We start from the raw sequence: 24406 nt of genomic DNA, 5'->3' as shown, positions 1-24406 counted from the left end.
GGTGTAGCTGGGACCGGAACCAGTGTTCATAGGGGATGCCAGTGGCTCAGGTCAGGGCTTCAACCTACTGTACCACAGCGCCTGCCCCATGAGTCTTGGTTTGAGTCCCTGTTGTTCTGCTTCCAATCTATTCCCTGTTAATCTGCCCACTTAGGGAAGTACAGGATAACCCAAGTATCTGAGTCCCTGAAACTCATGTGGGAGACCCAGATGGAGTTTCAGGCTCCTGGTTTTGGCCTGGCCCAGCCCCAGCCACTGTGACCATTTAGAGTGAATCAATGGGAGGAAGATTTTCTTCCTTCCTTCCTTCCTTCCTTCCTTCCTTCCTTCCTTCCTTCCTTCCTTCCTTCTGATCTATTTATTTATTATTTGAAAGGCAGAGTTACAGAGAGGCAGAGAAAGAGAAAGTCTTCCACTGGTTCACTCCCCAAATGGCCACAACAGCCGGAGCTGGTTGATTTGAAGTCGGGAGCCAGGAGCTTTTTCTGGGTCTCCCATGAAGATGCAGGGACCCAAGGATTTAGGCCATCCTCTACTGCTTTCTACTGCCATAAGCAGAGAGCTGAATTGGAAATGGAGCAGCTGGGACTTGAACTGGCGCCCACATGAGATGCTAGCACAGCAGGAGGTGGCTTTACTTGCTAAGCCACAGCACCGACCCCAAAGATCTCCTTTTCTCTCTGTCACCAGGGCCCTCTCTCTCTTATTATATTTACCCGAAGGGCAAAGTGAAAATCTTTTTAAAAGATAAGCTTATTTTGGTTAAAAAAAAGAATTTTAAATCCATGCCAAGCTTTATTTTTCATTAATACACATTTTCCATAAATTTTTTGAAGATCTGTAGATGCAAGTATTTTCCAATTTTTTTGCCCAAAAATAAGGTTATCTGTCAATTCCATTTTCTCTGAGCTTTTTGAACTACCTTGTATATACCCATGAACATAGTTTATTTATTAGTTTGTTATATGTATATGTAGCCAATAGCTCTCTGCTATTGCCTGGGAAGGCAGTGGAAGATGGTCCAAGTCCTTGGGTCCCTGCACCCACATAGGAGACCCGGAAGAAGCTCCTGGCTCCTGGCTTCGGATAGGCGCAGCTCTGGCCGTTGAGGCCAACTGGGGAATGAACCAATGGATGGAAGACTTCTGTGTGTGTGTGTGTGTGTAACTCTGACTTTCAAATAAATAAATAAATCTTTAAAAAAAATAAGTGAAATAAGCCAAGCATAAGAAGACAAATACACATGATCTTACACATGAGTGAGCTTGAAAAATGTCGCTCTCACAGAAGCAGAGAGTACCATGGTGGCTTCCAGAGGCTGGGGTGAGTAGAGAGGAGAAGGGGTAGGTGGAGGTCAGTGAACAGGTACAGGCTCACCTTTAGGTGGGATGAATAAATTCTGGTGTCCTGTTGCACACAGGGTGACAATGCTGCACAATTGTGTATTGAATATTTCCAAAGAGCTAGAAGAAAAGATTCTGATTTTTCTTATCACAAAGACACGAGCTAGTGGATATGCTAAGCACCCTATTTTGATTATTACACAATGTGGACATGTATTGAAACATCATGCTGCTGTACTCAATAGGTAACATACAATTAGTATATGTCAATTATTAAAAAAAGAGAGCAGCCACAGGTACACCCATGGATGGGGAGAAGCATGCCCTCCATGAAGAGAAGGGGTGTGCTGTCTGTCAAAGACTCTGGTCTTCGCTGAGCAGAGCTGAGTTACCATCCTTCCCGGTATCAGTGTGGGTAGCTTATGTCTAGTTCCTGTGGCAGAAGGAAAGAGGAATTTGGAGAAGACATGATGCACAGTGCTCACAGCATTCCAGAAAATGTTCCCTGTAGCGCCCATCAGCAATTTTGCTGTACTCCAGCACCCCGACTCATGGTTGTATATGGTTTGAGGCAGGTCTGTTCAATTTCTTTCTATTTTTTTAATCATCTATTTATTTGAAATGCAGAGTTACAGAGGGAGAAAGAAAGAGAGACACCCAGGTGCTTGGGCCCTGCACCCCATGGGAGACCAGGAAAAGCACCTGGCTCCTGGCTCCTGCCACCGGATCAGCGCGGTGCGCCGGCCGCAGCGCGCTGGCCGCGGCGGCCATTGGAGGGTGAACCAACGGCAAAGGAAGACCTTTCTCTCTGCTCTCTGTCTCTCTCTCTCACTGTCCACTCTGCCTGTAAAAAAAAAAAAAAAAAAAAAAGAAAGAGAGACAGAGAGATTGTCTGTCTACTGGTTCACTCCCCAAATGGCCATGATGGTCGGGACTGGGCCAGGCCAAAGGTAAGTAGGGACCCAAAGCACTTGGGCATTCCTCTGCTGTTTTCCCAAGCCACCAGCAGGGAGCTGGATCAGAAGTGCAGCAGCTTGGACTCAAACCAGTTCTCTGATGCAGGAGGCCAGCAGTGCAGGCAGCTTCCTTATTCACCACAGCAAGTCCCAAGCCAGTTCAATTTCCATGCTGCCAGGCTGTGAGACTGAACTTCTGTGGTCATCTCATCTCCGTGGCTTCCATAACTCTGACTTGGAAAATGTATGGCTGCTCATTGTGATTTAAGAACACTGGATAATGCTACTCCATGAAATGAAGAAATAAACAAAGCTTCAGAAACTGCTCTGACCTGGTTTTGTCTTCCAAGGACTGGATCATGATGATAAGATTGAATGTGTACATAGCAGACAGGGGTGGCCACTGAAAACCTCCATGGAATCCACAGTCACTCATTTGCCTGTAACTCACCACCATTTTTCATAAAATACTCACCTGTGCATTGTCCTCAAGGGAAAATTCGCACCTAGGGCACCTACAAAATCTTCACTCTCAGTCTGAACCATGTCCCTCATACTCACAACGGGTTCTTGCATTGGCTCTTTGAAGAAGAAAACATCTCTAAGCTTTTGCCAAGAGCTCGGAGAAGCCAGCCTGGCTCTTTTGGTAAACTCAGAAGGGTCTTGGGAGCTTCCGTATCTTAGGAGTGAGGCTCAAAGGGTGACCCTGCAGTGAACAAAAAACCTTACCATAGAAAGAGCAGTAGACTCTTCTTCCCTTCCGAGTCACTGGGTCCTTTTCAGGGGTTTTCTCTCTAGACTCTCTCCCCTTCCTCCCACACTCCACTACCTCCAACCATTCTACTGAAAGAGAAAAAAAAAAAAAAGAGGCAGCAAGACCAGTGTGAATCTTCCAGGGACAGTGGAAAGTGCTGAACACTCGCGAGTCTGAATGGCAGCCGGGTGACCTTTAGCAAGTCGCCTGTCTTCGCCTACCCATTTCCACTTCTGCTTACAAAATAAAGAAGGTTGAGGAGATGGTTTATTAAGACAGTGTTTTCAGCTGAATATCTGGGAGTCTTCAGCTTCCTTTCCTTGTAGAGCTTATAAACCCAGCCTTGGGGTTCTGACTGAAGAGAAGAAAAAAATCATGAATGAGGGTAAAGTTTCACCATCGCTGTAATTCACTGTTAAAACATCAAGAGCACCTGGGTGATGGAAATAGGTTAGATCTGCACTGGAGTCAGGAGGACATCATCACTCAGCACATCATTAATCGGAAATGACTTAGCCCAGCAGGGTGGGGCTGTGAGAGCCCACTCTGCATCCTCTGCAGACTTCTTTCCCCAGCTACCCTTGAGACTCCCTTCCCTTAGCTGACACTCTGGGGGAGAATCTTTTTTTTTTTAATAAAGATTTTATTTATTGATTTGAGAGGCGGAGGTACAGACAGAGAGAGGGAGAGACAGAGAGAGACGTCTTCCATCCACTTTTTCACTCCTCAAATGGCCACAATAGCCAGAGCTGGGCTGATCCTAAGCCAGGAGCTTCTTCCAAGTCTCGCATGTGGGTGCAGGGGCCAAGCACTTGGGGCATCTCCCACTGCCTTCCCAAGCTGTTAGCAGGGAGCTGGACTGGAAGAAGAGCAGCCGGGACACGAACCTGTGCCCATATGGGATGCCTACACTGCAGGCAGAGGCTTAGCCTACTAGACCACAGTGCTGGCCCCTGGGGGAGAATCTTTAGTCAGTATCCACCTCTTCCAATCTTGACCCCAGCCCAGGAGGGGATCTCTGACATAGAACCACAACCCTCCATCTTTTAACAGCAAAACATCAATTCTCACAGGAAGCAGATCTCGCTTTGTTTAATACAGTTTAAGCACACTTAGACACACCCACACGACACGTGGAAAAAAATGCATCATTTGTACCTTGGCCTGGAGGAAAACGTTGATATCATACCGCAGTTAATAGAAAAGCAAGTGACATTAAGTGATCCCTCTGTGCCAGGGGAGATGCACGTGGCTTCGTGCTCAGAAGAGATAGGTGGGAGAAGAAATCTGATCTTAAGTGACTGGGCATTTTGGTGTAGCCAGGACTGCAGTGCTGGGAGTCAGATTTCAGGAAATAGCAAGGGGGAATTCGAACAGCGTGGAAGTGATTACATGACAGATAATGGACAATTACATCAGAACTAACTCGAATCTGCCAGCAGGCTCAGTTGCTCTTCATTAATAATGGTGATGCTGGCAAAAAATGAAACGGGCGAGGGAGAAGCTGGGTCTGAGCACTGCTTCAGCCGGCGCCTGCCAGCAGGTTTTCATGTGGCATGCTGAGACTTCACTACTCAGAATCGGAAGAGCCTGGGCACCATTCCCAGAACATTGCTAACTTTCCTTCTTTCTTCTGTGGTCCACATATTATAATTGTATGATTTTTTTTTCCAAAGCCATTTTCAACTCTAGAAATGGAGAGACGATGCAATGCACATGTTACCCGAGTTTAGAACTACTTCTGTGCTCCCAAGCTTTGCTCCAACATTTAGCACCCATGGGAGCTGTGCTGCTTTACATGGGGGTGACCAGCCTCAGGAGCACGTGAAACAATACAACTGGGCTGAAACCTTTTATTGTTTATTTTCCTAAAGAAATTTCATCTCTCTTTTTTTGTTTGGTTTAGAGAGAGAAAGAGAAACAGAGTTTCCCGCTCCTGGTTCACACCCCAAATGCTCACAACAACCAGGGATGGGACATGCTGAAGCCAGGAACTCAGTCCAGATCTCCCACACAGGAGGCAGAATTCAACTACTTTAGCTATCGTGGCTGCTTCCCAGGTCTGCTGGAGCATCAGCGGGAGTCAGGAGCCAGAGCTGGGTAACGAACCCAGGTACTCCAATGTGTGATGTGGGCATCTTTAACCACTAGGCTGACGCCCCTTGAAACTGCATGAGATTTTAAGCAGCTGAAGATATTTTGCAAGTCCTGGTGTGCAACCCAGCCCCTCCCCTCTAGGCAAGTGATTTCAGCAGGACGTTAGCCACCAGCCAGCTCAGCTTCCTTCCTTGACTCCGCAAGCTCTGGGGATCATCCCTATCCTCACCTCCTGCTCTCCATTCAGTAAAGACAGGGTCTCTCCTCTCCTCTGAACCTCACTTACCATTCAAGTCCTGATTCCTATCTCTTCTTCTTGAATCTTCGGTCTGATCCATGCTTGCACTTGTGTGGCTTCACAGGCAGAATCACAGCACTCCTTCCCTGGCTCTCTTCTCTTCACACTCTCTGGTCAATCAGTGCTCCCATGCCCAGAGTCTCGGGGTTATTATTTGAGTTTTAGCAGCCTGCACCTTGGACTCTTCTTCCAAGATCTCTGCTTGATCTTATTCCTGGATCTCAGCCATAGGACAAAGTCACAAATAAGGAAAAAATAAGGCATCCGGGAAATTCATTCTCTTGCAAGTCCCTTCTCTAAGTCTCAACTTTCTTCCACAATCTGCCTGCTTTGACTTCATTTCAGATTCCTCCCCACCCCCAGCCACCACCAGCAGCTTCCCATCATCTGTCACTGAGCAAGGCCATCCTTATTATTTTTTAAACAATTAGCTTTTTGAAAATTTTTTAAAATTTATTGTTTACTTGAAAGAGTTACAGAGAGAGGTAGAGACACAGAGAGAGAGAGAGAGGGAGAGAGAGTCTTTCATCAGCTGGTTCACTCCCCAAATAGCCACAATGGCCGGAGCTGAGCCAATCCAAAGCCAGGAGCCAGGAGCCAGGAGCCAGGAGCCAGGAGCCAGGAGCTTCTTCTGGGTTTCCCACATGGGTGCAGAGGCCCAAGGACTTGAGCCATCTTCTTCTGCTTTCCCAGGCACATTAGCAGGGAGCTGGATCGAAAGAAGAGTATTTGGGGCTCGAAACAGTGCCTACCTGGGATGCCAGCACTGCAGGCCAGGGCTCTAACCGGCTCTGCCACAGAGCTGCCCCACCATCCTATTTACCCTTTTCTCTGGATCTATGCTCTTGTCCTTCAAGCAAGAACCATACCCCTTGCTAACAGCTTCACCTTGCCTCCTTACCAACACATTACCTTCTCTTGTGCTCCTTTTTTCTTCCCTTCCCGAGCTGCCTAGAAACAAGCTTTCCACGTAAGCACAAACTCCAACTCCGGCATTGCAGGGCAAGACACCACAGCCTACCTCTCCCACTGATCTGAAAACCCTTACAAAATTAAATATATATATATATATATATCCCTTAAGACTTTGAAGTAGGGAGATTGAAGAGGGCAGCTGGAACTTGGAAAGGTGACCTGCAAGGAAACACTTTTCCCAAGTGTCCTTTGTTTTCTTTTCTCACCGTTTTGCCCTGAGTGTGGCCCCAAACTCAGAACTGGAAAGGAGTCAGCTGTGCAGGCTGAAGAAACAAAGAGTCTGGACTGAAGAGCTGGCAAGGGGGTCCTCGTGGGCCAGTGAGCATGGAAAGGAGAGAGCTATGGAACGGGATCCCACAGTCCTTTTTAGGGAGCCCACGCAAGTGCATGGAGAGATCAGATCCAAAGGCGTGAGAGGTGGAATGCAGCCAGCTTGCCGATTAATCCCTGAACGGCACAGGCATGGGATATACTCAAAGCAGCAGATCGCGCTTTGAACAGCTGAGCTGAGATTAGAACCAGCGCCTGCAGAAGGCAAAACAGCTTTCCATCTGATCTAACTAGGTTGATTGCCTGATGGAAAAAAAAATCGTATTCCAGAAATAAAACAATAGCATTTACTATTTGATATTCTCAATGCCCAAGATGCAATCCAATATTGCTCAAAAATATATGGAACTAGGGGCCAGCACTGTGGCGCAGCAGGTTAAAGCCACTGCCTGCAGCACTAGCATCTCGAATGGGAGCCAGTTCAAGTCTTGGCTGCTCTACTGCCTGCTGATGTGCCTGGGAAACAGGGAAAAATGGCTCACATACTTGAGTCCCTGCACCCATGTCAGGGAATCGGAGGAAGATCCTGGCTCCTGACCTTGGCCTGGTCCAGCCCCTATCCCTGCAGCCATTTGGGGAGTGAACCAGGGGATGGAAGATCTCTCTGTCTCTTCTTCTCTCTATATATAACTCTGCCTTGCAAATAAATAAATAAATCTTTTAAAAATATAAATGTAGCTGGGAAAATGTGACCAAGTCTCAAAAGAAACAGCAAGGAACATGTGTTGCCCTCGGATGATCCAGATGTTGAGACTCTCAGGCAGAGACTGTTAAAGCTGATCTTACAGCTGTAATCCACGAGGAAAAGGCAAAAATACTTGCAATGATTGGAAGGGAAGAAAGGCTCTGCAGGGAAATAGAAACTATGAAAGTAACTGGAAATTGCAAAGCTGAAAAATACAATATGTGAAAACACATTTTTTTAGAAGTTGGATAAACTCAACAGCAGAAGAGAAATAACAGGAAAAAAAGAACTTGTGAACTCGAAGAGAGATCAATAAAAATTATCCAATCTGAAGGACAGAGAGGGGGAAAAATAAAAATAGAGCCTCCATGACCCATGAAACATTATCAGGAGAGCTAACATATATGTCATTTAAGTTCCAAGAAGAGTAGAAAAACAGATTGGGGCCCAAAACATCCATAATTAGAGAAGAAATAAAGTCAGAGATTAAAGCAGCTCAATGAACCCCCAGCACAAAAGACTCAAAGAAATGCACACCAGCCACAGCATAATCAAACCACAAAAGACCAAAGATTTTAAAAGTCTTAAAGGCTGCTAGGGAAAATGGCACGACACACTCAGGGGAACAGTGATTCAAAGGGCTGTGAGTATCTTGTCAAAAGTCTTAGAACCAGAAGACAGGCCGGGTGCCGTGGCTCACTAGGCTAATCCTCCACCTGCGGCGCCAGCTCCCTGGGTTCTAGTCCCGGTTGGGGCACCGGATTCTGTCCTGGTTGCTCCTCTTCCAGTCCAGCTCTCTGCTGTGGCCCGGGAAGGCAGTGGAGGATGGCCCAAGTCCTTGGGCCCTGCACCCGCATGGGAGACCAACAGGAGGCACCTGGCTTCTGGCTTCGGATCAGCGCAGCACACTGACCTCAACGTGCAGGCGGTAGCGGCCACTTAGGGGGGTGAACCAATGGAAAAAGGAAGACCTTTCTCTCTGTCTCTCTCTCTCCCACTGTCTAACTTTGCCTGTCAAAAAAAAAAAAAAAAAGAACTAGAAGACAGTGGATTAATGTCTCTAAAGGTTTAAAGGGATGAGAGTCTACAAAGGAGGCAAGTCTAAGACAGATTGGAGTGCAGGCTGTTTACTAAAGTTGTGTGCAGGGTTAGGAAATGGGACAGAAATATAGGGATAGAACTCAGAAATCAAGGTTTCACTGACAACCTGATTATCAGATCTGAGGCAAACATAGCACATGTACACATCCATCTGTAAATAAGGGGTTCAAGTGATTACTATGAAGCTGGGAGGGGGCTATTAAACAGGCAGAGCTAAAGAAGAGGGGGCCCCTGGAGCTGTCCGAGTTGGCTACACAGTAGCCCTTTTCATCCAAAATATCTCCGCTTTATCTGTACAGTTCCCTCTGCCCCAGTCTCCTACTCACTCAACTCAACATGACAAATTTTGGCGAATACTTGGTGACCCAGTTTGCATGCAGGCTCATCTGTCCTGCAGCCAAAACCTACTGGACGCCTACTATGGACCAGGAGCTGAACTTCTCTATAGACTTCCCAGATCTTCCTACAGGAAATAATGTCCTGGCCCTCTGAATTTTCAGATCAATTTATGGTACTCATTTTACACATTGTGTTAGAGTTGACCACAGACCTGGACACTGTAGGTTTCCTGAGGATAGAGGTGGCATGTTTCCCTTCCTTGTTACCCACAGGTCCATCGCGGCAACTTGAAGGCACTCATTGTTTTGTACGTTCAATGAGCAAAGTGAGCTGATACCCCTTTTCTCCCAAAATCCATGAAAACACATTAAGAATAGTGTGCATTGTTTGTTTTTTTAAGATCACTTGATGAAACAGTAGTCTTATCAATAATTAATGAGTGAGTAAAAAGTTGGAAGACAAAATGGACCCTGATTTTCCTGCATTACTTCTTATAATCCTTTGATCTTTACCCATGTTCAGAAGAATTGCAGAATATAGACTGGGTTGAAAGAGAATTTAAAAATGAAAGATCAAGCCCTTATTTTACAAAGTAGAAAGCTGAAAGGTGAGGAGGTTGCCCCAGATCTCTCGCTCATTGAATGGGACTAGAATCCATCTCCAACTCCACAAGGCTCAGATTCACTGAAAGACTAGAGTCTGGGTGAGTGAGCTGGGCTGGCTAGTTAACACCCCGGGAGAAGCTGCTCATCTCCTCCCACAAGGTTAAGGAGTTGTTGAGAAGGGGGTCTGGACATCCACCCGGCTCTTCCTGTGTGTCTGCGACTGAATACGACACAGTCCCTCCTCCCTGCCCAGTTAGTTATTCTGCTCACTGTTTATAACCCCGGCACTGAAAGGACCGGAGCCTTCAAAGGAAGCCAGTTATGAAACAAGGGGAAAAGCAGAGTTGGAAAGAAGAGCTGTGCATCTGATCTCAATTCAATCCGGAACCAACTTGCTGACACTATAAAATCCCCTATTGCCTTTTGTACCTCCATGTCCCTACTTGTTAAATGATGTTGAAGATGCTACCAGTTCTGGCAACAGAACGGGAATGAAGGAAAACATAGTTGGGATGCTGATAGAAACAAAGAGCTAGAGGAAGTATAAAGGGTTTTAGATATAAAAGAAAAAAAAAACTAAAAAGATAATCCTTTTAAGAAGTTGATGTTTTTCCTCTTAGTCATTCCCAAAGTAAGAGGGCCAGGGTGACACAGCCAATGCTCAACTCCAAAATAGATGAAAGGTTAAAAAAAAAAAAAAAAGAAGGAGAAGAAGAAGAAGGCAGTTCTATTGGGGAAAGAGTCCTGAAATAACCCACCACTGATGTTCAAAAGTCACAAGGTCATCATTCATCTTTATAAAAAGAGACCTGGAACAAAGACAAACAAGGCAAAGGGCTGGCTTTTACATAACAGCAGCACAGGTGCTGGAGGAGCCGCGATTCCGCGGGCCTGGAGCATGACAGGAGAATGTAAAGCTTCAGGAAATGCTCTGTGAATGCTGTATTTCTGGTTTCAACAAATGCTTGGAGACATCATGAAAGTCCTTTTGATGGGGACAGAAAGTTTTGTTCATCATTTCTTTCAAATTCTTTTTTAAAAAAATAGTTGTTTTTTTTTTTTTTTTCACAATCCTATGGTCTAGTCTCTATGCTGATCTAAGATCAGTCAAGGGCAAGCAATCCACAACTTAAGAAACTGGTATTTGCCTGCTTTTACTACCCTAGACTTTAATATTTATTAACTTCGACACAGAACAATGTATTACTCTAACAATAGTTAACATTACAGATTCCACAAGCTCTCTATTTGACACTCGGATATAATTGCCTTTGTAGGGTTCTTTGAAATCTGTCTGTGCACACGCATTCTTTCAAATGAAGAGAGGAGCAGAAATTAATGTGTTCATCCAGTGAAACCTTGTCACAAAAGTAACACTCACACAGAGGCAACTATATGTAAGAGATCAGGGTCATGGAAAAACCTATAACAAGAATAAGATTTCCTCAAAATCCCTTGTTTATTTTTAAAATAGTTTTACTTATGTGTGTGTGTGTGAGAGAGAGAGAGAGAGAGAGAGCGAGCGAGCTTCCATTCACCGGTTCCTTCGCCAGGCTCCCACAGCTGCTGGGTTTGGGTCAGACCAAAGTCAGGAACTGGAAACTCCATCCAGGTCTTTCATGGGGATGGCAGAATTCCAATCACCTGAGCAATCACCTGCTGCTTCCCAGGTTCTGCATTATCAAGAAGCTGGGGAAAAAGAAGAAGAAAAAGCTGGAGTCAGGAACCCCAGGTGAGTATCAAACTCAGTTGCTCCAAATGGGTCACAGATGTCCTAACCAGTGTCTTCACCACTAGGCTAAGCACTCCCATTTATCTGAGAATGAATATAAATTTTTAATTATACACTACTGCATATTATCACATACAAGTTCCTTTCAATATTAAAGTAATAATCCCCAATACACACAAGTGCACAATTTCCATCTAGAATGGCATCTTTCAGTAAAGTAAAGCAGAAAGAAAGCCCACAATATTTTATATCTTACCCTCAAACTATTTTAAGGCAAAGTTGTTTTGGGTTTTAATTATTCAAATTACTACACTTTACAAAAGTGTAATACTAAGAAATCTTACAATTTTTTTTTATTAACTTGGGGATTTTTCTAGGGCAGGAATATCATTTAAATGTTCCCTGGGGAGAAACCAAAAGCGAGGGGAATTTTCCTCTGAGTTTTCAATTGCAGCTTACAGTGAATGGGAAAATCAGTTCTCACTTAGCTTGGCATGGCTATTTGTGAGCAGAAAATAGTTTTAATTATTGTGCCTCTGCAACCAAGATTTTCTGGGACAATCCCAATTTCCTTCTTTTCAATAAATGTGAATTTCTACTGCACTTGTGGAAAATCGTCCACACATTATTCACTTGGGTGATTAAAATCCATTGTAGAAAGTTGTTCATTACAGGTGATGGTTAAATGTCCCTCAGTAGGGGTCCAGTTTAAGACTTTTTGATACATCTACATAACGTCACATCAAGCAGAACAAGGTAGATCTATACCTATCGACTGGCATGGGAAATATGTATGTATTCTGTTGGTTGAAAACAATTAAATTATAGAACGAATATTTAGGATGCTCACGTTTGTGTCACACTTACACAAAACTTCTATCACATATTCTATTTAGGGTTGGAAATTGTCCGGTGGAATATACCAGAATCAAAGAAAAAAATTGCCTTTGGGTTTGGGAGAGTGAAGGAGAGATGCGAATTTTTAGCTGTGACTCACATTTCTTAATTCCCAGTACAAAGGAACCTTCAAAATGTTCATGGGGAAATGGAATTAAAAATAAGTTAATTTTCATGCAAAAATTTTGAAAGCCATGCATATAGTATTTTCATAATATATATTTTCCATGAACTTTTGGAAAACCCCTTATATGTCTACATCACGTCAATAAATTAAACTCTTTCTTCAATTCCTCCCATCCTCACTACTTTTCACCCTGTGTGGAATCCTATATTATCATAACTCACACAGTTCTGGCCACAAGATATGAACTTTCATATGTCCAACATGAGATGGAAAGCAAAAGGTTAATGTCAGAACCTTATGAGTTCCAGAGTTGACTGCTACGGGCTGCAGCCAGTGTGCAGTGCTGACATGGATTAAGTATTCTAGCCCACAGTAATATTAAGGCATCTTGATCCCTGGGCATGGGAGCTGCTAGGGGAAGGTGACCCAGGAAATCAAGTGCATAGCAACATCATTATTCAAGTCGTCCAACTTTTCCCTTGGACTTGGTGATTCACATGGCTAATTACATTACTCAATATCTAGTCTCCTTTCCTTCCTTATAACAGAACCCAAATTTGCTTGAGGCTACAAAGTGCTTGGTTAAAAACACTCATTTCCAAGAGCCAGAGTTGTGATGCACTGGGTTAAGCTGTTGCATGCGACACCAACATATCATACTAGAGTGCTGATTCATTCGAGTCCTGGCTCATCTGCTTCTCATTCAGCTTCCTGTTAATGCACCTGAGAAGGTAGCAGATGATGGCCCAAAATACTTGAGTTCCTGTCACCCATGTGGGTGACCTGGATGGGGCTTCTGGCTCTTGGCTTTGGCTTGGCCCAGTCCTGGCTGTTGCAACCATTTGGGGGAGTGAACCAGAGAACCAGAAGGTAGTCAGTCTCTCTCTTTCTCTGTCTCTCGCTCTCCCAGCCCTCCCCACCCCATATGTATCTTCCTCCCTCTGTCACTCTGCCTTTCACATATGTATTCATAAATGATCAATACTCATTTCCTCAGGCTTCCTTGATATTAGAGGTGACCATGTTGCTCAGTTTTGACCAACAGGTTGAATGCAAAAGACTCTTGGGTGACATTTTCTGAAAATGATTCCTGATGAAATACAAAGGATTTATCTACCCTGCTCATGCCTTTAGCCCCTCGCCTGCTAACGTGCCTGGAAATAGAGTTTTCAGGGCGCTGGGAATGAAAAGGTCACCTTATATTCACAAAGATGAAAATTGCATGATGCAATAGTAGAGCAGAGAACCAAGAGGAGACCAAGTTCTTGATGCATCCCAAGTGGATGCCCCTCCGGAGCTCTTGTTCTGTGTGAGATTGGCCTTCTGCTCAGCTATATCACTGAAGTCAGGTTTCTGAGGTCCTGGTCATCCTAACCAATTCTGGATCCTCCAACAATGATTCAGGATGGAGAAAATACAGAGCTGTCACAGTTCTGGAGAGGCAGTGAGGTCTAGACAAGAAGGGTATGATCCTGTAGAGGGGGGAGTTAAGAAAATGAGCCAAGAAACTCCAGGACAAGGCAGAAAGTGACCAGGGGAAACAGGGAGGCTGCACTTTGGCTTGGGTTCAGGCACTCAGGACTCACCTGACCATCACTGGTCTGGTGTAGAGCAAGGTTTTGCATTAAAGGGAAGTCAAGGTGACTCCTGAGTGTGGTATACAATGGGGCAGTGCACCCCGCTCCTTTTTCTCTGCCAGAGCTCTAACAGAGCTTCAGGCCCCATTGGCATCCAGCAGCCCCATGGATCCAGCATCCACCTGACATGGCAGGGCCCATAGTCTGGGCTTAAGAGTGGAGGAACAGAGGAAAGTTGCTGCATTCTGGTTAATACGATCCCAGGACGAGCCCCTTCCAGGGCTCATGTCTGTCACATTTATTAATATTTTTAAAAAGTTGTCTCCATGGTCAAGAATGGTGAGATAAAAGGCAAAATAAATAAATAAATGTTATCTGAAAGTTTCTTCTTTATTTTTTTAAACCCACTCAGAAGAATGCATTATCTGTTAGTAAGTAGTGTAAGTAATTATCTTGCGCGTAGAACTGGTATATTTTAGGCAATCCCACTGAGATGGCGTAAACAACATTTCCTGTGTCAAAAGCAGAGATCCAAGTCTGTTTTAGAATGGTCCTAATCTCCATCTCTTATAATTTCCACCAATAACTTGTCTTTTTATATACGCTGGCGTCTGTGTGAAAGACAGCATCCCACACTGACCCAGTCTCCATCTGGTGACAGACGGGGGAACAGGAACGTAGACTGTCACTTTATGCAGATGGATTTCTATTAATACAAACAAGTGACCCTAAAAGAGAAATTGGCTAGCTCCAGCATAACTTTAAGAAGATTGTTCTGAATTTCCAGAAAACAGGTTATTTCTAAATCCATGCTTCTGCCTTTTAAACACAGATCAAGCATTTTGTCCCTCTCAGAGCTGGTTTTACCAAGTGGGTTTGCTGTTCTGAGCCCTTGGCATGAAGGACAATGAGGGGCTGGATGGAGTGGGTTGCAGTGAGAGGGAGAGGTGTCTTGTGGGAAGAGCCCCAAGTTTTCCTGGTCACCGTTCCAGGACCTGTGAGCTATGGATACTGGAGACACAAGGTGTAGGGGTGAGGAGAATGGAGGAGAAGGGAGATGGCTTAACTCATTGTGGCTGTTTGCTATCCACCATTTCTCTTGCCTTACCATGAGAATGTAAGCTTTGAAATACACTCAAATACTCCCACCAGAAAAATTTACCTACTGAACTTACACAAGTGATCCCCAGAGGATTCCTAGAAAGGCATCAACAGGAGACCTCCTCGTCCTTAGTGACCACAGCAAGCAGTAGACCAGAGGTTGAACTAATTCCTAGCTGCAGACAGCTCAATGGCCCATAAACAGAGATGGGGCCCTGGCACACCCATGCAACAAAACACTATGCTGCGATTCAGAGTTGTGCTTTCTGAAAGTGCTTTTCAAACCATAGTTCCTGTAATGTCACTTCAGGGTTTTTGCCCTACCTCTGTTCAGCTCTTCTCTTACCTACTTTCCTAGGGCTGCTTTAAATGGATTCAGTTTTTAAAACACATAGTCTTTTATTTTCTGGGCAAAGGTGTCAATGACATCATGAGTTTGATGTGCCAATTCCACTTTCCAGGACACATTAGCATAAAAAGATAACCATTAAAATAAGAAATATCTGACCATCTGCTACCATCGCTCTGTGTCTCCCCAGTGGTGTATATCTCATTCTGCAGAGGAATCTAGTCAGAGTAGTATTTGGTATCTCTTGGAAAAAGGCTATGTTGCTACCTTTTAAAGAAAGCAAACAGAATGGAGCTTCATTACAAATCTGCAGAAATAATGCCTATGTGTGTATCAAAAAGCTAGGGGCATGTGTGCCCCAACATGTTCATAACAGTTAGCTCTATGTAATATGCTCTCAGATCATGATTCTTTAAAAAGGGCACCTTTATTTCAATGTGATTGCCACATTTGTTTTCTTAGTAATACTTTTATTGAGACATAATCACATACCAGAATCTTAACATATTCACAAAGTTGTATACCATCAACAATATCTTATTTTGGAGCGCTTTCATCACCCCATTGCTCCCTAAACCCAGCCCCTAATCTATTTTTTATTTCTATGGATCTTTCTATTCTGAAAATTTCATGGAAATGGAAATTCACAATACCCAGCAGTTTGTGACTGCCTTCTTTCATTTTAGGATAATGTTTTCAAGGTTCATCATGGCGGAATAGCATTTCACTGCCTGGATAGACTACATTCAGCAATTGGTTAACATTTTGGATCATTTACTTTTTTGTTATAACTAATCTTGCTAGGAACATTTATGTACAAGTTTTGTGTAAACATAAGCTTTCAAATATTTGAGCATGTATGTAGGAGTGGAATTCCTGAATGACATAACTAGTAAGAGGTTAAGGAACTGCCAACTTATTTTTTAAAGTGGCTACACCATTTTACAATCCCACCAGCAATGTGTTAGGATTCTAATTTCTCCACTTCCTCTTCCACATCTGCATTTGTCTGTCCTTCTGATTTTAGCCTTCTCACTGGATATGAAATGGCATCTCATTGTGGTTTTGATTTATGTTTCCAAGTTATTAAAGACCTTCTTTTCATCATTTATCATCTCTATCTTCTTCAGGTAAATGTCTATTCAGATTCTTTACCCATTTTTCAATTAGGTTATTTGTCTTTTTATCATTGGATTGTGTTATTTATATATTCTAGGATCACATATCAAATTTATTACCAAATATATTTCCTTCCATTCTGTTAATTGTCTTTTTACTTCTCTGTGGGTTTTTTTTTTTTTTCAAATTATTGTTAACTTACTAGAGAGACAGAAGGAGATAGAGAAAGAGCAAGAAAGAGCACTCCCACCCGCTGACTTACTCCCCAAAGGTCCACAATGGCTTGGATGGAATGGGCTGAAGCCAGGAACTAGAAATATAATGCTTCAGGTCTCCAAAGTGGTGGCAGTATCTCAATTACTTAAGCAATCATCTGCTGCCTCCCAAGTTGTACATAAGCAGGAAGCTGAAGTCAGGAGTCAGGGGCAGGAATTGAAACCAGGCGCTCCAAGGCAGAGCGAGGGTATCCTAACTGCCATATTAACAACTAGACTAAATGCCCACTCCAGTCTTTTCACTTACTTGATAGTATCCTTTCAAGGGAAAATGTTTTTGTTTTGTTCAAATATAATTATATTTCCTTTTTTTTTTTTTTTTGCCTGTGATTTTTGGATCCTAAGAATCCATTGCCTAGCCTAAGGTCGTGAAGACTCACACCTATATTTTCCTGAAGGAGCTTATAGTTTAGCCTTTATTCTTAGGTCAATGATGCATTTTGCATTTTTGTATATTGTGTGAGGTAGGAATCCAGACTTATTTTTTAAGGGAACATCCAAGGGTCTAAGTACCATATGTTGAAAAGTCTTTTTTCCTGTTGTATAGTCTTGGCACTATTGAAAATCAGTTGATCATAAATACAGTGGTTTAATTTTGTACTCACATATATTCCTTGATTTATAGTCCAGCCTTATGTCAGTATTTCACTGTCCCAAATATTGTAACTTTGTAACAAGTTTTGAAATCAGGAAGTATAAATCCTTTAACTTTGTCTTTCTTTCTCAGAAACTTAATTGTTTTGTTTATTCTGGCTTTCTTGTGTTCCCATGGGAATTTTAGGATCATCTTATGACTTTCTGTTCAAAAATGAATAGCTGGTATTATAACACAATTTGTATTGAATCTGTACATCAGTTTTAAGAAGACTTAATTATACTAAATCTGATCCATGAACATGGGATGTCTTTTTATTTAGTTAGGTCTTTAAATTTCAACATTTTGCATTTATTAGCACATAGGTTTTTTTTTTAAAAGATTTATTTATTTATTTGAAAGAGTTAGAGAAGGAGAGGCAGAGAGAGAGAGTTCTTCCATCCACTGATTCACTCCCCAGATGGCCACAATAGCTGGAGCTTAGTCAATCTGAAGCCAGGAGCTAGGAGCTTCTTCCATGTCTCCTATGCGGGTGCAGAGGCCCAAGGGGTTGGGCCATCTTCTGCTTTCCCAGGTCGTAGAAGAGAGCTGCATTGGAAGTAGAGCAGCCAGATCTTGAACTGGCACCCATATGGGATGCCGGCACTGCTGGCAGTGGCATGACCTGCTATGCCACAGTGCCAGCCCCAGCACATGAGTTTTATACTTCTTTTGTTAAATTTATTTTCCTAAGTATCTTAATCTTTTATTGTGATACAGAAATTGATTCAAATTGATTTTTGCTTTCTTCTTTATCTTTTTCTAAATGTATAAATTATTCATAAGGAAGCCACAATACTTTTATAAAGACTGTGAAAAGTCGGGGCTGGTGCTGTGGCATAGCAAGTAAAGTTGCTGCCTGCAGTGCCAGCATCCCATATGGGTGCCAGTTCGAGTCCTGGCTGTTCTACTTCTGATCCTACTCCCTGCTATGGCCTGGGAAAGTGGTGAAAGATAGCCCAAGTGCTTGGAACCCTGGACCCACGTGGGAGACCTGGAAGAAGCTCCTGGCTCCTGGCTTTAGATCAGCCCAGCTCCAGCTGTTACATACATTTCAGTAGTGAACCAGTGAATGGAAGATAATCTCCCCCCCTCCCTACCTCCCTCCTCCTCTCTCTCTTTTTCTCTCTCTCTCTCTTTCCCTCTCACTCTCTTGCTCTCCCACACACACACACACCTTTCTCTTTCCCTGTAACAAATAAATAAACCTTTTTTTTTTAAATGTGAAACGTGACCATTTCAACCTCATGAAGATTTAACAATCCTAGAAATGGACGTTGTGAGCATTTTTTATGTCTGAATTTGACTACTAGCTTGATTTGAACAACTCATTAATTCATTGCCTTCTAATGGAGCTTTAGAGGCCAGCTCATTGATAAGTGCATGTTTAGTGTATTGTGTAAATTAAAAATTTATTACTTGGAACACAACAGATTTTAGAAAAATTGTTTAACAAAAATGAAAGATGTTTTGTTGGAAGAAAGGTCAATAAATGCTCCCTTTATAACCCTGAAGCAAGTCAAAACAAAGTACTTCATGTGGTTGAAGAGGAAGGGGATGACAGTTTCAGTGAGAAGGAAAAAAATGCTTGTTAGCTTGACCCAAATTGTGAAGGCAGCTGGCCTGACAGGGAGCAGCTGAGTCAGTGGCCCCAGTCCCACCTCACTGCAGACTGTAACCTACCTTTCCCTTGCAGCACTGTCTTTAATCATAATCATGAGCTTGAATCACCAGGTTCTTTTGTGGTGTTCATTGGAAATCTCAGCCAAAGACTCCAGTTAATAGCTTGAACTTACCTTCTCTAGGGTTGTTAGCTTGCTTGAGAAACTACTGATTTTCAATCCAATGGAACCAGTTCACATTAGTGGACAGGGCCTGTTTTTTATCAGCTTTTTTACTGTGCTGGTAAAGATAGGGCTTATTTGGTTCAGGTGGCATCTCCAAAGAGTTAGCCATTCACAACAGCTCTAACAGACCCTCTGGTCATAGAGTTACTGGGTGAAGGCTAATATTGCTACCTGTAAAAGTCATAGCTACTGGCAAAGGAAACTGTGTACTTCCAAAAAATACCCTCCAAAGAGAAAGAGAGCTTGGCTGCTATGGTCACTCTGAAGAGTTCTTAGGAAAATATTGCTTTTATAACCTCACCTAAAGAAAGTGCATGCTAAAACTCAAAACGCATTGTATGAGAGGACTTCAAAAAGTCTATAGAACAATGGAATGAAAATATACATTTATTTTGATGCAAAAAGGAATTTGAAATCCATTCATAAGCAGTCTTCAAAAAGTTCATTGAAATACATTTGAAGCAGGCGCCGCGGCTCACTAGGCTAATCCTCCACCTTGCGGCACCGGCACACCGGGTTCTAGTCCCTGTTGGGGCGCCGAATTCTGTCCCGGTTGCCCCTCTTCCAGGCCAGCTCTCTGCTGTGGCCAGGGAATGAAGTGGAGGATGGCCCAAGTCCTTGGGCCCTGCACCCCATGGGAGACTAGGATAAGTACCCAGCTCCTGCCATCGGATCAGTGCGGTGCAGCGGCCGCAGCGCGCCGGCCTTGGTGGCCATTGGAGGGTGAACCAACGGCAAAGGAAGACCTTTCTCTCTGTCTCTCTCTCTCACTTGTCCACTCTGCCTGTCAAAAAAAAAATTAAAAAAAAAAAAACAAATACATTTGATAAAACGACTATGTATGGGTTTCAACTTTTTTCACCAAAAGAAATGTATTTTTTAGTGTCATTTTTCCATGAACTTTTTGAAGTCCCCTCATGGCTGTTTTTCTTACATCATAATGCTACTTGGTTCACCTGTGTCATCAATTGAAAAAGAAAGGAATGAGAAGTCATACCCAGAAAGCTGTCTGTTCCCTTTCTTGAAAGTACACAGGGGTTTAATTTTGATTAAGTCTAATTATAATTTTCTTTCCTTGTTTATGGTTTAGGCGTCATATCTAAGACTTTCATTGCCTAACCTAAGGTTATGAAGACTTATGCCCATGTTTCTTTCAAGAAGTTTATAGTTTTAGCTCTTATATTTAGGCTTTCTTTGATTTTAGATTTCATTCTAGAAACACATGTGTGGCCCTCCATCTCATAAAAACAACGGCAAATAATTCACAATGCTGCTGGAATCCCTTGAACAACTGCCAACTTTTAAAACAAAAACCTGAGTAGACTGAATGTGGCCTCCCAAAACCCAGGCTTGCAAGGTCTTGTGCACTAGCACCCCTACTCCCATCTCTCAACATGAAGAGCAACAAGAATTTACTTGGGAATGCAGTCGGTACCCCAGCATCTCTGAGGCAGAAGTAGATGCAGCTGTCTAAGGGTGGCTCTCTTTACAAATGACACATAACTTCCTTTCACAACAAGAGCCAGCCAGAATTCTACAGCCTTTCAGAGACAGCAGAACTCACATCCAAGAAATGCTGAGCTCCCCTCCCAGGAGAGAAAATTGAGTCCAGGAGGCCAGGTACAAAGGGGGTTAACGTCTGCTCTGCTTCTTCCTGGAGAAGCAGCAGAGGCTGTCAACAGCTTGAAAGACAGCTCAGGGAAGGGGTCAAGGATTTCACCAAGACTCTCCTCCTGAAATGCAGTCTTGGGTGATAACATTTTCAGCTGTAGAGAGTCAGGCAAATCTGCTCATCTCCCCGCTGGAAGCTTAACCCTGACCCTCAGCCAATCTCTTTCTCAACAGTCACACAACCGTACCCGTTCTACATCTGCCCTCCGCTCATCACCAGCACCTCCTCATGCAGGCTGAAGACCCCTAGCTCTCCCCTTCACCGCTCTGCAGGGCCCTAATGACTTAAGGCCTGACCGGCGTCAGACAAGCAACCACAGAATCACTCAAGGCCAAGCCCTCGCAGAGAAACAATGCCTTTTTTCTGACATGAAATGGGTCTCGGCATGTGTCTCCTAATGACAACTCTTCCTGAAAAGAAGCAAAATGGGAGAGCAAAGACAAACATTCTGACTTTACCTCGTTTCCTCTTAGGAGCGTTACCCATTCACCACACGTTGGAAGTTTCCATAAATGCTTCCTTGTGTGAATCTTGCGCTATTCTTTACGCTCCTATCAAGCTCAAGGCAGAGGAATCCTAGAGGAAGCAATGGATCTAGCTACATTGATTTTGACAGCATTACAGGGTCAGCGTGCGGAATGCCAGGTGAACAGCACACATTTCATTCAGAGAGCAAGCACAGCCTCCTAGTTCTCCTCCAGCTCTTTCTGATGGCATCAGTCTGGTCTATCCACTTCACATGAATTCTGCCTACTAACGGGCACACAGATTTCCTCAATGTGTGGAATCACTTTGACAGTTTTCATCATATGTTAGCTTACTGTATACTTGTAGGAAAGTTGAATGACAGGTTGGCAACGGTTCTGTTAAACTTTCATCTACATAAAATTAGACTAGTGCAGATATATTCCTATTGGTCATTTTACCAGCAATGTTGGCATGAGTCAGGGAGGACTGAATGAATGAATATCATGACAGCTTACTGATGGCCTTTTGGGTGAGTGTAGTATGAACTTAATTCATATCTGTAGTCAAGGATCAGACTATTAAGTAATCCTCACTGTCAATTTTTCTTTGTTCTCCAAATGGATATGTTAAATTGGATTGAAAGAAGTGAGATCCCCCTAACACCATCTCTGACCATCGTGTCAAGCACTTACTAATAATGTTAAAATGTAAACTAGATGAATGAATGAGCTTGGGGAATAAAAATGGAAAAATCCTCATGGTATAATGCTAAGTAAAAATGCAGAATTTTAAATGATAGCTGTGATCTAATCATCCTGTGATATATACATATGTCAAAATGTCACATTGTGTGTACAATAAAAATGTTTTTAAGTTATAGTTATAACATTATTTCACATATATAAAATTAAATATGCATATTGACATCCTTAAAATATAACATGGACAAAAGAAAACCTTGATTTTCTTATATAATTTAATTGAAGTAATTTTTTCAACTGTTGTATCTGACACTCTTATTGTAACAAAACAACATTCTAAAAATGAGTGACACTGATCATACATAAAACTAGAGATTTAGGCTAATGAGATAAGAAAGCTAATAATATTATGAGTGATGATAAAATGGCTTGAAATATGTTCTCAAGATATCTATTACAATAAACCTAATAAAAATTATAAACTAAAACTCGTTTGCCTTCTTTGGATAAGCAGAACATCCTATGTGTTAATAAAGACATTTAATAAGGAAATTAAAAAACTGACAAAATTAAAAAGAAAGATATCCTTTTACAAAACTGGGTTGTGTAGACCTCAAGAGTAAGCAGAAAGTTTCACTGTCAGGGCAAAGAGTAAATGGGGATATGAATACATAGCTAACTCCAATGTGGCTTCTGCAAAAAAAGGGAACAGAAGTATCTGAATTTTTTTTGACAACTTCACAAATTCTTTCTCTTGACTTTGAATCTCCCACAATCCTTTAACATTTTGTGGATCCCAGTTTTGACTCTGGAAAAAAATATCCATCAAGCATCTGCTCTATCAGAGAAAACTGAGAAAGCTCCCAGAAATAGAGTCAGAATTGCTTTCGTCCCATCTTTGCTGGGTGGTCCCCAACTTGGTGATCTTGACAGTTTTGATGAGCACTGTCACAATTTTTTTCTCTCTCTCCGTCTTTTTTGGAATTTAATGAGATAATTATGGGTTCACATGCAGTTGTAAGAAATGATATATGAGAGATTCTGTTTTAGTCTGTTTTCTGTTTCTAATAACACAACACCATAGATGGGGTAAATTGTACAGAAAAGACATTTATTTTGGTTCTCAGTTTTGGTTCAAGGTCAAAGACCCACCTCTGTTGCTGGTCTTCTTGCTGGCAGAGTCCTGAGGCAGCAGCGTATCACATGTTGAGAGACAAGGACTGTCAAGAGACATAGCCAAATTTGCTTTTATAGAAGACCATTCTCCAGATAACTCACTATCCATCAATCCCTAATTGTCTCTTAATGGTCCCACCTGGTCCTACCTCTTAGTAGCTCATAATGGTGATTAAATTTCAACATGAATTTCAGATGGGACAAATCCTATTCAAGCCACAGCAGTTATCTTGTATATCTTATCCAGTTTTCCCCAGTGGTAAAAGTTTGAAAAACTGTAGCAGGATAGCACAACCATGATGTTGATTTTGAGACAACCTACTGATCTTAATGTGCTTTCCCTGGTCTTACTTGAATTCATGTGTGTAAATAAAAATCTATACCATTTTTCTGGTAGCTTCCAATTTTTGTCAAATTATTTGCCTTAATTTCCTCCTCAGACGTAGTTCATGTGGGATATTTGAAAAGTGCAATCCACCCCACACTTGACCTAAGCAGTATGCACCTGACCCCAATTAAAAACTCATTGATTTACTAGTATGCAACAGTTTTCTTCTCAATGTTACAAAATACAAAGTTTCTTGAGTTTACTTGAAAGCAAATCCTCTCTGGGTTAATCTATTCCATCTGGATGAAAACTCCAGATTTTTCTGGTTTATTTATTCACTCAAAAATATTTAGAGTTGGTTACTGAGTCCTTGCATTAGCACCAGGAAAGCTGCCTGTGAAGTGAGAACCAACAGACCTGGTTTCTGCCCTCAGAACACCTAGGGTCTACTGATGTGCAAGACTGTACCAGCAATAGGACTGATGGAGCCCAGTAAGAACATATGGGCTTCTGACGGATTTGTGGAAAGGGTGGTCAGGGTTTTAGGAAGTTCAACGTGGTTTCCTCGTTTGCCCTGTGCCAAATACGTGACTTCACCTAGCCCTTTTAGGGGTCCAATTACCTGAAGAAATAGCAGAATACTCTACAAATGGAATGCAAAGAGAAATATTGAAGTAAGACTCAGCTTCTGACTTTCAAAGGGATCATGCAGCCAAATATAAATCAAGTAATCCAAGCTCTTATTTAGAAAGAAGATTTTCCAGAATCTAAACCTTACTCTGCAGCATATCCAAGTTTGAAGTGGCCGAGTTTGAAGGACAGAGTTCTACTAAGTGGTGAGAAGATATTGCTTCTATGCCTCCAATCAGGCAAAAGCTTTATGGTAAGATGATGTAACGGGCGGAGACTTGTGGGGTAAA

General features: G+C 42.6%; 1 long non-coding RNA gene across 5 annotated transcripts; it reads right to left on the bottom strand.

Moving 5' to 3' along the window:
- Nucleotides 1-1215: 1215 nt before the first annotated feature.
- LOC149126766 (uncharacterized) lies at nucleotides 1216-23278 on the bottom strand. Of its 5 annotated transcripts, none has more exons than XR_016234198.1 (5): nucleotides 23135-23278; nucleotides 11022-11172; nucleotides 5437-5668; nucleotides 3029-3142; nucleotides 1216-1776 (listed from the first exon to the last, which is right to left on the bottom strand). It is a non-coding gene; the product is annotated as an uncharacterized LOC149126766 (long non-coding RNA). The 5 variants fall into 5 exon arrangements; XR_016234199.1 differs by having other exon boundaries at nucleotides 3029-3139; XR_016234201.1 differs by having other exon boundaries at nucleotides 5437-5662.
- Between the last annotated feature and the right edge of the window lie 1128 nt (nucleotides 23279-24406).

This window comes from Oryctolagus cuniculus, chromosome 5 (assembly GCF_051225735.1).
Source record: "Oryctolagus cuniculus isolate XC-2025 breed Fujian yellow rabbit chromosome 5, ASM5122573v1, whole genome shotgun sequence".
NCBI classification, from domain to species: Eukaryota; Metazoa; Chordata; class Mammalia; order Lagomorpha; family Leporidae; genus Oryctolagus; species Oryctolagus cuniculus.
The sequence above is the reverse complement of the archived record's forward strand: the minus strand, read 5'-3'. Positions and strand labels throughout refer to the sequence as shown.